The sequence below is a fragment of the Pogona vitticeps genome, chromosome 6 (genome assembly GCF_051106095.1).
Source record: "Pogona vitticeps strain Pit_001003342236 chromosome 6, PviZW2.1, whole genome shotgun sequence".
Taxonomy (NCBI): domain Eukaryota; kingdom Metazoa; phylum Chordata; class Lepidosauria; order Squamata; family Agamidae; genus Pogona; species Pogona vitticeps.
In genome coordinates this window covers 40,379,265-40,390,607 of record NC_135788.1, presented here as the reverse complement: position 1 = coordinate 40,390,607, position 11,343 = coordinate 40,379,265, and the positions used below count along the sequence as shown (strand labels likewise).

At 40.2% G+C, this 11,343-nt stretch overlaps 1 long non-coding RNA gene across 1 annotated transcript; it reads left to right on the top strand.

The window, feature by feature from the left end:
• The first annotated feature begins 296 nt into the window (after positions 1 to 296).
• Positions 297 to 11,140, top strand: LOC140707998 (uncharacterized). Its single transcript, XR_012088124.2, has 2 exons — positions 297 to 377; positions 10,466 to 11,140. It is a non-coding gene; the product is annotated as an uncharacterized LOC140707998 (long non-coding RNA).
• The last annotated feature ends 203 nt before the right edge of the window (positions 11,141 to 11,343 follow it).

The window sequence follows — 11,343 nt, the reverse complement described above, 5'->3', positions numbered from 1 at the left end:
AACCCAAAGTGAGTGGATGGAAAGTGAGAAACAGAGAAACGAGAGGAACTTTGTACTAGCAAAGTATGCCTTTCTCTAGCTAAATGTGACATCCCGGTACAGTGGTACTTTGACTTATGAACATCCCTACTTACGAACATTTTGAGTTATGAACAGCTCTGGTCGCAACTTTTTGCTTCGACTTGTGAATGGCGCTTCCAGTTATGAACAGAAACAGGCAGGGAAAAAAGACGGGCAATTCAACTTTATAACTGTAGGTGTCGCCAAGGCTGCTTCTTTATGCTGTAGCTCTTTCGGCAGTTATAGGGTGTGTTGCAGTTGGAGGCTTGGGAGAACGTCCTGCTTCGGAGTGAGCCTGTGTGTGTGTCTGCAGGGAGGTAAGCTGCTGTTTTCCCCTTTAAAAAACTGTTATGAGTGGGTTTTGGTGGCTCTGCTTTGGAGTGTGTGTGTGTCTGCATTTTTGGAGATTTTTTTCCCTTCTTAAACCTCAGCAACGGAGGTGGCTCTAGTGTCTCTTTGTTTTTTGAGTTTTTTTCTTAAAGCCTCAGCAACGGAGCACCTTCCGACTGGGCTTGCTGTGCTCTTTTTATTTTTGTGGTTATTTTTTTCCTCTGGGCAGCGGGGGGGGGAGCCGTGGCTGCTGACTGGAGTGAGGGAAGCTCCGGAGGAGCAAGACGAGAGCGGGCAGGCAGGGGAGTGCTTCCCGGCCAGGTCTCTGGCCCCGGCGCCGTTCACTTCGGCCAGCTTTTGAGGCTCCCTTTCTCTCCTGGGTTTTGTTTTGTTTTTTGCAGCCCCAGCGCGTTCCTATGGGGCTTTCAATGTTTAATTTTCTTATTTTTGGGGTATTTTTTTCTTTGGTTGGAAAAGATTAATTGGTTTTCAGTGCATTCGTATGGGAAATGGTGCTTCGACTTATGAACGTTTTGAGTTACGGACACTGTTCCAATACGGATTAAGTTCGTAAATTGAGGTACCGCTGTATCAGCTATGACAGTCCATGCACAGGGCCAGCTCAGGACATTTTGCTGCCTAAAATGAAATGGAATCTCCATGACACACCCAAATGAAGCTGCTGAGTATCTAAATGACTTTAACACAAGAGGCAGGAAATCCCACAAGCATCTCTGCCTATGGCTGGCTGTAAAAGTACAAAGGTCATTATCTTTTTTTAAAAAACATTTTCTGTTTTCTTTATTACCTTTAGGGTAAGGTAAGGGATAGCTGGGATGGGGTACCCTCGGAGGGGGTGGATTTGAACATATACATTACAGATCAATATTTTTCATAGTAATTCTGTTCATACTGATTGAACAAGGCACAAGACAGGGATGTCTGTTATCCCCTCTTATATTTATATTAACTTTGGAAATTTTAAACAGGCAGATAAGGGCTAATGAGAGAGTTAAAGGACTAAAAAATAGAGGTGAAGAATTTAAGATACAAGTGTATGCAGATGATCTGGTAATAATACTTGAAAATCCTCATGGAAATTTGGAGAACTATTGAGAATAATAGAAGATTATGGACAAGTGGCATATAAATAAACTATCAAAAAACAAAATTTATGACTAAAAACAAAGAAAGAAGATGTGGAAAAATTGGTGATGGAAACTAATTTTGAAGCAGTACAGAAAATCAAAAATTTAGGAATTACCATCACCAAAAATCAAGTAACTTAATAAAAGAGAATGATCTTAGAATACAGAAGGAAAGCCATAAAAATTTGAAAGAATGGAGTAAGTTGCAATTATCTCTAATGGGAAGAATTTCAACGATAAAAATGATATTACCAAAACTTCTATCTCTTTTTCAAAATCTGCCACCACTATTAAAATTTTAAATATTTCAAGGACTTGGATCATCTGACAGCGAATTTTGTATGGAAGACTAAGAAACCAAGAATAAAACTTAGGTTATTAAAGGACCTGAAAGAAAGGGGGGGGGGGTTTCAGGAAAACTGAACTGGCTATTATACTGTAAGGCTTGTGCTATGACGTGGATAAAAGAATGGATAATTCTTGCAAACCAAAGAGCACTGAAATTGGAGGGACATGAAATAAGAATGGGCTGGCATGCATATGTGTGGTATGGGAAATACAAGGAGCAATCACATTTTATGGAACACATTGTGAGAAAGGCACTATGCCTAGTGTGGCAAAAATTTCAAGCACAAATCTATAAGAAAATCCCAATATGGGTAGCGCCTATAGAAGCATTTTTTGCTCCATAAGACGCACCTTTCCATAAGACGCAGTCTCAGTGGTGTAGTTTCTGGTGCCAGATTTCCTTTCCTCACCTAAGGTTTTTCAGCCATTTTTCTTTTTCCAAAAAGAAAAGAAAAAACCCTTTATATAACAGTTCTACAGTATTCTCCACTGGTACCTGCTTCCCCCCCTTCTTATATAAACTTAAATAATCTAGTACATTAAGGATATGGAAATATGGAAGGACAGATCAAGCAACAAACAAATGGGGATCGCTCAATATACACTGAATCAAAAAAAGCGTCAGCGTTATTAATGAAGAGGGGAAACTTACCTTGACCACTTCCAAACAAGGAGAATACAATAAGTATAGTAAATATTATTCCGCTTCAAGGAAGTTATTTATGTCTAGATTTGACAACAACAGCAAAGAAAGAGATACAAGTCAGCTTATTCAGAGTTCTGGGCACCTTTCCAGACTTTGAGTAGCAAAAGTTAAGGTGAGATAAAGTGGAAGAGAAGCTTCTTGTATCTTCCAGCGTCACCACGGAGTTTAAGGAGCAGCAGGAAAATTAAAATAATAAACTCCCAAGAAACTACTATTCCAACTCATCCCCCAACCACGCTCAACAAAATAGATAAAATCAAGAAAAAAGAAAAATACAATCCAATCTATTCCCTTTTATCATCCACATGGGTGTTGCTTCATTTATGAGCAGTTTCCATTTTCTACTTTCATCTCTGTTCCGGACATACGTATTGGTTTCTTCAGGCATAAATAAACTCCAGGTGGGTGTAGGCACAAAATGATTAGTATTGTGAGACTGTTCAATAACATTCGATAATATCCGGCAGGTCTCTAAGGGGTAACTTTGCAGACAGATACTCAGCAATTCATCAAGCTAAAAGTCTCTTTTAATGAACTTCAGTATTCCCTCCTGTCCTCTTGTGCTATCCGCTTCTGAATGCTTTCAATGTTCAGTCTTACAGCCTACTATTCCCACCTATCTTCATATATCACAATAGATTTCCAAATGTTCAGCTCAAATGTAGTAATCAAAATAAATTTGCTTACGGTGATGTCTGTAAATCTGGAATACAGTTGTGTATCAGTTCTCCTCCAGCCTTCTGGACTGTGTCAATTTTCAGACCTGTACGGAGTCCTGCCAAAGAGAATGCTGAACCTCTGGGATAGGGAGGTAGCACCAGATTCCCCCACCTTCTCAGATGGCGCTTCTCTTCTTTGGATAAATTTTCCTCTCCAGGAGAATTTGATTAGGCTATCTCAAGCCTAAAAAACTTCCATCAGCGGTTACAATTGAGAGAGAGCTCTCAATTTGCAACATCCGTCCATCTTGGCTCCGTCTGCTCTCCCCTAACTGTCCACTTCTGACAGACTCAATAACTTCCCAAGGGGCATTATCTTGTTGGGGACTTCCATGGATTCAACTAAGGTTGTAGAAATGATTGCATTATTTGGTGAGGTGTATGTTGTATAACTAATGGAGCCAGATGTGCAACAAGTTGTATAACTTGTCACACCACAGATAATGCAATTATTTGCATCTGTTTAATTGCCCTCATGGAAATCCCTGATAGGGTACTAGCCAATAAATTTGAATTTATAAAAATCTGCTGCTCTTTCTTGACATCCAAAATATTGTGCTAGAAGTGGTTGTCTCATTCTTCACAATGGTAGAATCAGCCTTTCCCTACACAAGGGCATCATTTGAGGGCACATGATGGAGCCACCTTATTCCTGGATCTGGTCAATGACTGGACAGCATCACAGAATCATAGAATAATTGAGTTGGAAAGAACCTATAAGGCCATTGAGTCTAACACCCTGCTCTGTGCAGGAATTCAAATCAAAATAGATCTGACAGGTGGCTGTCTTATTTTGTTTTGAATATTTCGAGCACTGGATCACTCATCTACTCTTGAGGTAATTGGTTCCATTGTCATACTGCTCTAATAGTAATGAGGTTTTCCTGATATTCAGCCTAAATCTTATAGCCTGAGCCCATTATTATGATCGAGAACAGGTCCTGGGATAGGGAATAAGCTCCCTATCAACCCCCCTCTATATTACCCTGAGTTCCCTGTTGGAAGAATGATGGGACACGAATACACTAAATAAGTGAATCTTCTATGCTATTCATACCAGCTTCTAATGTTGTGAGTTTGTCATGACAACTACCAGGGCATACATTTGACTCAATTTTCAGCTTTTTAGCCCCATTTTTGAGAAATGAAGTAAAAGCTTGGAGTGAGGAAGCAAGCTGTGGGAAAAGACTATTCCTAGCCTTTTCTCATCATTTTGTATTATAAATCATCTTATTTCTTTTAGCATGTTCAGTGGGGGCAGTTTCAATCAGGAATGTGGTCGTGGAAGAAAGGATGAACTGCCAGCACAAGATTATCCCAGTCGAGATCACTATGTTTTTTGCCTTGTGTTTACTTTAAATCGTATTGAGCTGACATATAATTATGAGTGGTTGAATTCTGTCATAATTACCATTTACTGAAGTTCTACCTGCTCCAGAGGAAAGAAGGTGGCCTTAGCAACTCTCTCGTCCCTCTTCATACTCTTGTGCAAAGAAACAGCCAAAATGCCAGTGTCGCAAATTTCTTCCAAACATACATTCCCCCCCAAACCTGTCATGTCTGCCAAGCCAGCTTGCAAATGAATCCTGTGCTTATCTCCTGATAACCAATCACTAAATAAAAGCAAGCTACTTTGCATCTTGTTTATCTCAGAAATCTTTTACAAACACTCTGATGACAATTTCCTTTCTCACTGCAAATACTGCTCAGTCTCTGTCATAGAGAAGCTACACCGGGGAGTCAGAGGGTCCTGATTGCAACCCAAGAGATCATTTAAGAGATTTGAGGGGGAAGAGGGAAATGCACCCTCACTGTTTTGCATCATTAGCTAGACACCTTCCATGAGTGAAGGAAGCCCTTTTATTCATGAAATATCTAACCTGGATTCACTTTATATAGTTTGCCCCTAAATTACTTGCAGGAAAGGGGCAGATTGGTCATAAAGTGAGACACGGTATCCTCTGTGCTCTAAATTGTTATGCTTCCAGATTAAGCTGCCCCTCTTCCAGATGTTCTGTATTCCCACTTCTTACAGTGAGCCTTAATGCAAGGAGGTTTTCCACCAGCATTCTTTCAGTATCCAGTGGCTGAGTGCTTTTGAGGCCCAACTGTGGAAGCCTGTCTATGAGCACAAAAGGATGCTCAGCAGGTTGCCAACTGTCAAACTCCTCTACTTTCATTCTGAATCTGGGTTCTCATTCTGTTTCCATGACGCTGAAATGGTACAGGAAGGTTGAGACTCAAATTCTGCCATTTTGGTATGCTATTTCTATTTTAAGAATGGCTGCCATTTGATTGTAAAATTAACTGGTATTCTGGAATCATTCAAAATCACATCAATTGAACCACTTATATCTGATATTTATTTTCTACTAGTACACGCAGTTTACAAATATGACTATATTCTTAGATTGTCAACTTGTCCTTCTGTTCTGTGAGTGTTAATACTTGATGATCCATAGGTTCCCTTCCAACTCTGCAGCTCTAAGATAATGATGATTCTTCATTATTATTTTCTTATAACTGACTTCTCCTCATAGCTTGTTGGGTTGCTGCACTAGGGCTGAATGTTTGAATCCCCATCGTACTGTACCTCCCAAAAATCACCAGAAGGAGGGAGTGGTAACCAAATCTGAGTACATTTTATCTATACCCCATGGTATCGCTATAACTTGGTAAAGATTGCATGGGCATAATTAATTATGTCTTCTAAGAACTGAGAAAGTTTTAGCCTGTAGAATGGGATATTACTTTCATAATGCTCGATATTTCATTTAATTCAATGTTATTGCATGCACAGAATCTACACACCAGTTATGCAAATTGCATATAATTGTTCAGAATTCTTCAGATAATTAGCCTCTCACATACATTTTGCTACCAGTTTGCTCTGTATTTCTACAGCGGTAGTGCCTAATTCAACATAAACTGAGCTATCTGCTAATAGAAAATTAATACAATACTAACTCAAAGGCCTTTAAGCAGAAATGAACAAAAGCTTCAGGCAGAGTGGCCTGTGGACTAAGCAGCAGGACTCATCCTGATATTTCAGCAGGGCCATCTCAATGCTGTAATTATGAGCTGTTATGAGCTACCTGATTACAGCAGGTAAACTACTGCAAATGAAATATGCCCTCCCAACTTTAAAATTTGCTTGTAAGGCAATTACTCTAGCCATTTTGTTATCAAGAAACTAGAGCTGTGACACAGTGGTTAAACTGCAGTTAAGATTCTAATCATGACTTGAATTCAATTCCAACGGGCTCAGGAAGCTGGCTCAGTCTTGACAGCCTTCCGTCCTTCTGAGCTCAGTAAATTAGTACCCAGCTTTTGGGGGGGGGGGTTGCAATGTATAGACTGTATATTAAATTGTAAACTGCTTAGAGAGTGCTTTAAAAGCAGCACACTTTGCTTTTATCTTGTGTTCTCTCTTATACCATCTTCCTACAAGGATCACAATATGCAAGATATGGGTGGCAATAATTGCAGGCATCATCTTTCTGAAAACAAACATTTGGCACCTTGAAAGTTTGCGGGTAATATCTACACAAGATTTATTTTCACTAAAGTGTAATGCCACATTGCTTGTTCTATTAGATTCTGCATTATACTAATTTATTTTCATCTGCCTCCTTATGCTTGACATAAGTGAGTTTCCAGTGCCTGGTCATCCTTGGGTTTAGGACATGTATTTGGTAATCTGTCTAATGGACCGTGAAAATGTGGTCCTTCATTTGCCTCGGTGGTTTGGTAAAATTGCCTAATGTCACATTTCTGGGTGACATTCAATCTGTAGGCTACCTTAAAGCCAAGAAAACCGCTCTGTCATCAAAGCCGGTGTTACCATTAGGCAGCTGCCTCAGAGATAAAATTGTGAAGGATACAGAGTGGACAGAGCTGTGTATTCCATGTGATCTGCTCATTGTCCTCAAAGCGAGGCAACTGGGTCTCAGGTGCGGCGGAGAATGTTGTCCTGTTGCTATGGTGGAAATAAAATTCAACTGCTCTCCAGTAACGTTTTGAACATGGCACGTAGAAAAATGCCTTTTGTCAACCGTGAAATGTCTTGGGCCAGCCCTGCTGTGTTAGAATAAATCAATGCAACAGTTATTCATATGGTGAAAGATGGAGTATAGGAAATACTCAATTTGGAAAAGAGCACAGTTGGATAGGAGCACAGAGATGGCAAACTTTGCTTTTGGGAAAGCCGTATGACCAGTTCAGCTGGGATTTACTCATTTCTAGCAGTGCTCTCTGCTGCTTGTTTGGAACATCTCCTGGACCTAATTCCAAGCTTCCTTAAAAAAAAAAAAAAAAGGTGAGCCTCTAAGCTCTTACAGAACTGGAGAAATAAGAAGAAATGTGCAGTCACTGTTTGGACATTTAAGCCTTTCTATGTGGTTGTGTAATGAATTAAGCCATCCATGATTTCAGGAACTTCCATACAAATACAAATGAAAGAAATGGGTAAATGTTGCAGTTATGAATACACCTCGTCCTTTTGCAAACAGCTCAGAAGCCCATTTTCAGAGGCGCCGACATTGTTTTTGTGCAAACAGTAGAAAAAGGTAAAGGTAAAGGTTCCCCTTGACAATTTTTGTCCAGTCGTGTCCGACTCTAGGGGGCGGCGCTCATCCCGCTCTTCAAGCCATGGAGCCAGTGTTTTGTCTGAAGACAATATTTCCGTGGTCACATGGCCAGTGTGATTTTTAGACACGGAACGCTGTTTACCTTCCCACCGAGATGGTACCTATTTATCTACTCGCATTTGCATGCTTTCGAACCGCTAGGTTGGCGGGAGCTGGGACAGACGACGGGAGCTCACTCCATCGCGTGGATTCGATCTTACAACTGCTTGGTCTTCTGACCCTGCAGCACAGGCTTCTGCGGTTTAGCCCACAGCGCCACCACGTCCCATGAAACAGTAGAAAGAAAACAGTTAACTCATAGCAATGAATTTGGTGTAATGGATAGAGTGGTGGACTAGGACTCAGGGGACCCGAGTTCAAATCCCTATTCAAACATGGAACCTCACTGGCTGTGTGGAAGCGGTAAAACCACTCCTTAAATATCTCACTTACCTTGAAAGCCCGATTAGGGTTGTTATAAGTCGGTTCTGACTTGACAGCATGTAACAAAAAGAGATCTTTTCAAAGCTGCAACATAATGCACCATACTGCATTCTCTGCTATGGCAGAAGACTGGATTTGAAGGCCTGTGGGGTTCTTTCAGCTCTGTTATTCCACAGGTGGAATAGTGTATCCCACAAGCTTCTGGGAGCATAAGTGGGAACCTAGCTGGATTCTGCCCTGAGGAAAGATACAATTGTGGCAGGGGAAGAGGGAGGAGTAAAAGAGCATAAATTATTTGAACAGCATGTATTTTGATGGTTTTGTTGTTGCTGCGAATCTTAATTTTCTACAATCAGTGCTGATTACTATATAAATGATACAAAGGCCAAAATATATAAAATAAAATGAACAATACACAATTAAAGTGCTTAATTAAGAGCCTCATGGCGCAGTGGTTAAACCGCTGTACTGCAGCCAAAACTGTGCTCACGACCTGAGGTTCAATCCCAGGTAGCCGGCTCAAGGTTGACTCAGCCTTCTATCCTTCCGAGGTCAGTAAAATGAGTACCCAGCTTGCGGGGGGGGGGGCAATATGTAGCCTGCATAATTAACTTGTAAACCGCCCAGAGAGTGCTTGAAGCGCTATGGGGCGTTATATAAGCAGCACACTTTGCTTTAATTTGGATAATATGAAAAATCCATTGTAATCAGCACCTTATACAAATGTCCATTATTGGCATACTGTACAAAATTAAAAGACACTAAAATGGAAATAAAACATTAAACAGCTAACATGTGGCAGGGAACAGCCAAATGCATATTTAGGGCTTGGCATTCTGTGACAGCATCACCTCTGCATGATGGAGTAGATGTATCTGGCTGTTATCAGAGTAACTTCTTTTATAGTGCCACTTGGAGGTGTCGAATTTTTCTTAGGTGGTCTCATCCAGAATGGGAGGAAAGGAAAGTGCTCAGATAAGACAGATGGATATCCTTATACAAGATACAGTAAAACAACATATGCTTCAAGGATTCAACCACTCCCTGACCACAAGGGAGTCAATTCTGTGGGTAAACCCATTATATCTGCCCTATGCTAAGTTCGAAGGTACAATATTGCACTTAACAAGAGCGCAATATTGTGGATGCTCTTAAGTGATAGAGGTAATTTGGTCTTCTTCCAAGGGAGCGGGTCAACTGAAAATGTAGTGGGGAACAGACCCTTTGTGCAGCACTATGCAGAGTTTGCCCCCTCAATATCCAGAACTCTATTTTTAATTATATGGAATACCTTGGATGGGGGTATTGAACCCAGCAGATCTGATGCCAACCCCAGGGTCTTGATTTTCTTGAGGACTAGAGCTAAACCTTTTGGATATACACGATCAGAAAGTAGCGCTTGGAATAAGGTGTCCTGGGATGAGAATAATCAGATTCTGACCCAGTATTTAAAGAATCTGAGCCAAGCCAGGGTCTCAATCCTGTGTTGGTCGCCTTCAAGGCATAGGGTTGCACAGGAGACACAGCGGGGCAGGCCAAAGATTTTATACAGGAACGTTGATTGGACCCTTTCCACGGAGCAGTGGAATGCAGACATCCAGATGGGGACACCATAAAGAAGCTGTGCTGCTGATTTGGCATTTAAAATCTGTAGTGCAGCAGGGATGTATGATGGAAGCGTAAGGCAGCCTGCGCTGAAAGCCTTTAGAAGCCTATTGTCTTGAAAAGCTTTTGGTAAAATGGAATAGAGAATATGTGTTTGGCTCTGGCACTGCTGCTCTTTTAATATGTATTATAAATACAGTATATGTTTTTATAATATGAGGTTTTTAAAAAAATATATGTTACACATTTTCTTGAGTGAAATGAGGAAATTGTGTAAATCTACAGAAGAAAAAAAATTGTTTTTTTTCCTCAGATTTGTTCACTGCTCTGAGGAGCTAGGAACCCAGTCTAGTTTTCCTCTTCATTAACACTGGTTGCAGTCTTCCCCACAAAGCCTCATTCAACTGCCAGGCAATTAATTAGTTTGTTGTTGTTGCTGTTGTTGTTGTTAATGTTGCTGCTATTTTTGTTTTTCAGTGTTTGGAATGGAAAAGATGGAAGACCCTGAAGAGTCTATGTAAAAAGCATCTGACTATAACCTGGGAGATGAAAAAAGACTCAGGAATGCAGGCCGAGAAAATGAATATATATTTTAGAGTCCAGACAGTGTGACATATCACACCATTTTTATACCGTGTTCCTCCTGTCAAGTGAAGAAGTAAAAATACATTTGCAAATCTGGAAACCTGCAAATGCTTTACACTACATGCACAAACATCCATCAACAAACTTGCACAATTGATATATGTGCTATAGAAAACAGACACATTTCATCCGTGTACTATGGAAAACATAAGTGTTATAATTGTATTTCCCCCCCCAGTCCATTGTAATGTATAAGACTGCCTTAATGCTGAAGTAGGCTTGTCTATATTTTGCTATCACTGTTTGAAAGATCTGTTCTCCTGACAACTTTGAAAGCAGGTATAATAGATTTGTCAGGTAGTGTATCTGCTGTAAGTTCAGAGCTGTCAGTATGTTTCTAAAGTGAGCATCTATCAAATGGAAGCAAGAAGAGCAGAAAATACACCCTCTTTTCCTTTCACTATCATCAAAGAGATCTTTCATTATGTTGCTTGTTTGTATCAGAATGAACATGCTACTAAATGTTAATCCCGGTAAATAAACACAATAAATCACAATATGAAGTTATTTCTGGCTGTTCCCCTATGTCTCCCATCTCAATCATAATCCCATCCTTCAAAAATTCAGGTGAGAGTTGCATAACTATATATTTACTCATAATGTAGGCTTGTTTTTCAGGATATGATGTAAATATATCCATCTCTAGATCACTGAGTACATTGAGTGGTCTAATCGGCTAGATAGGTGGGATATAAATAAATAAATAAATA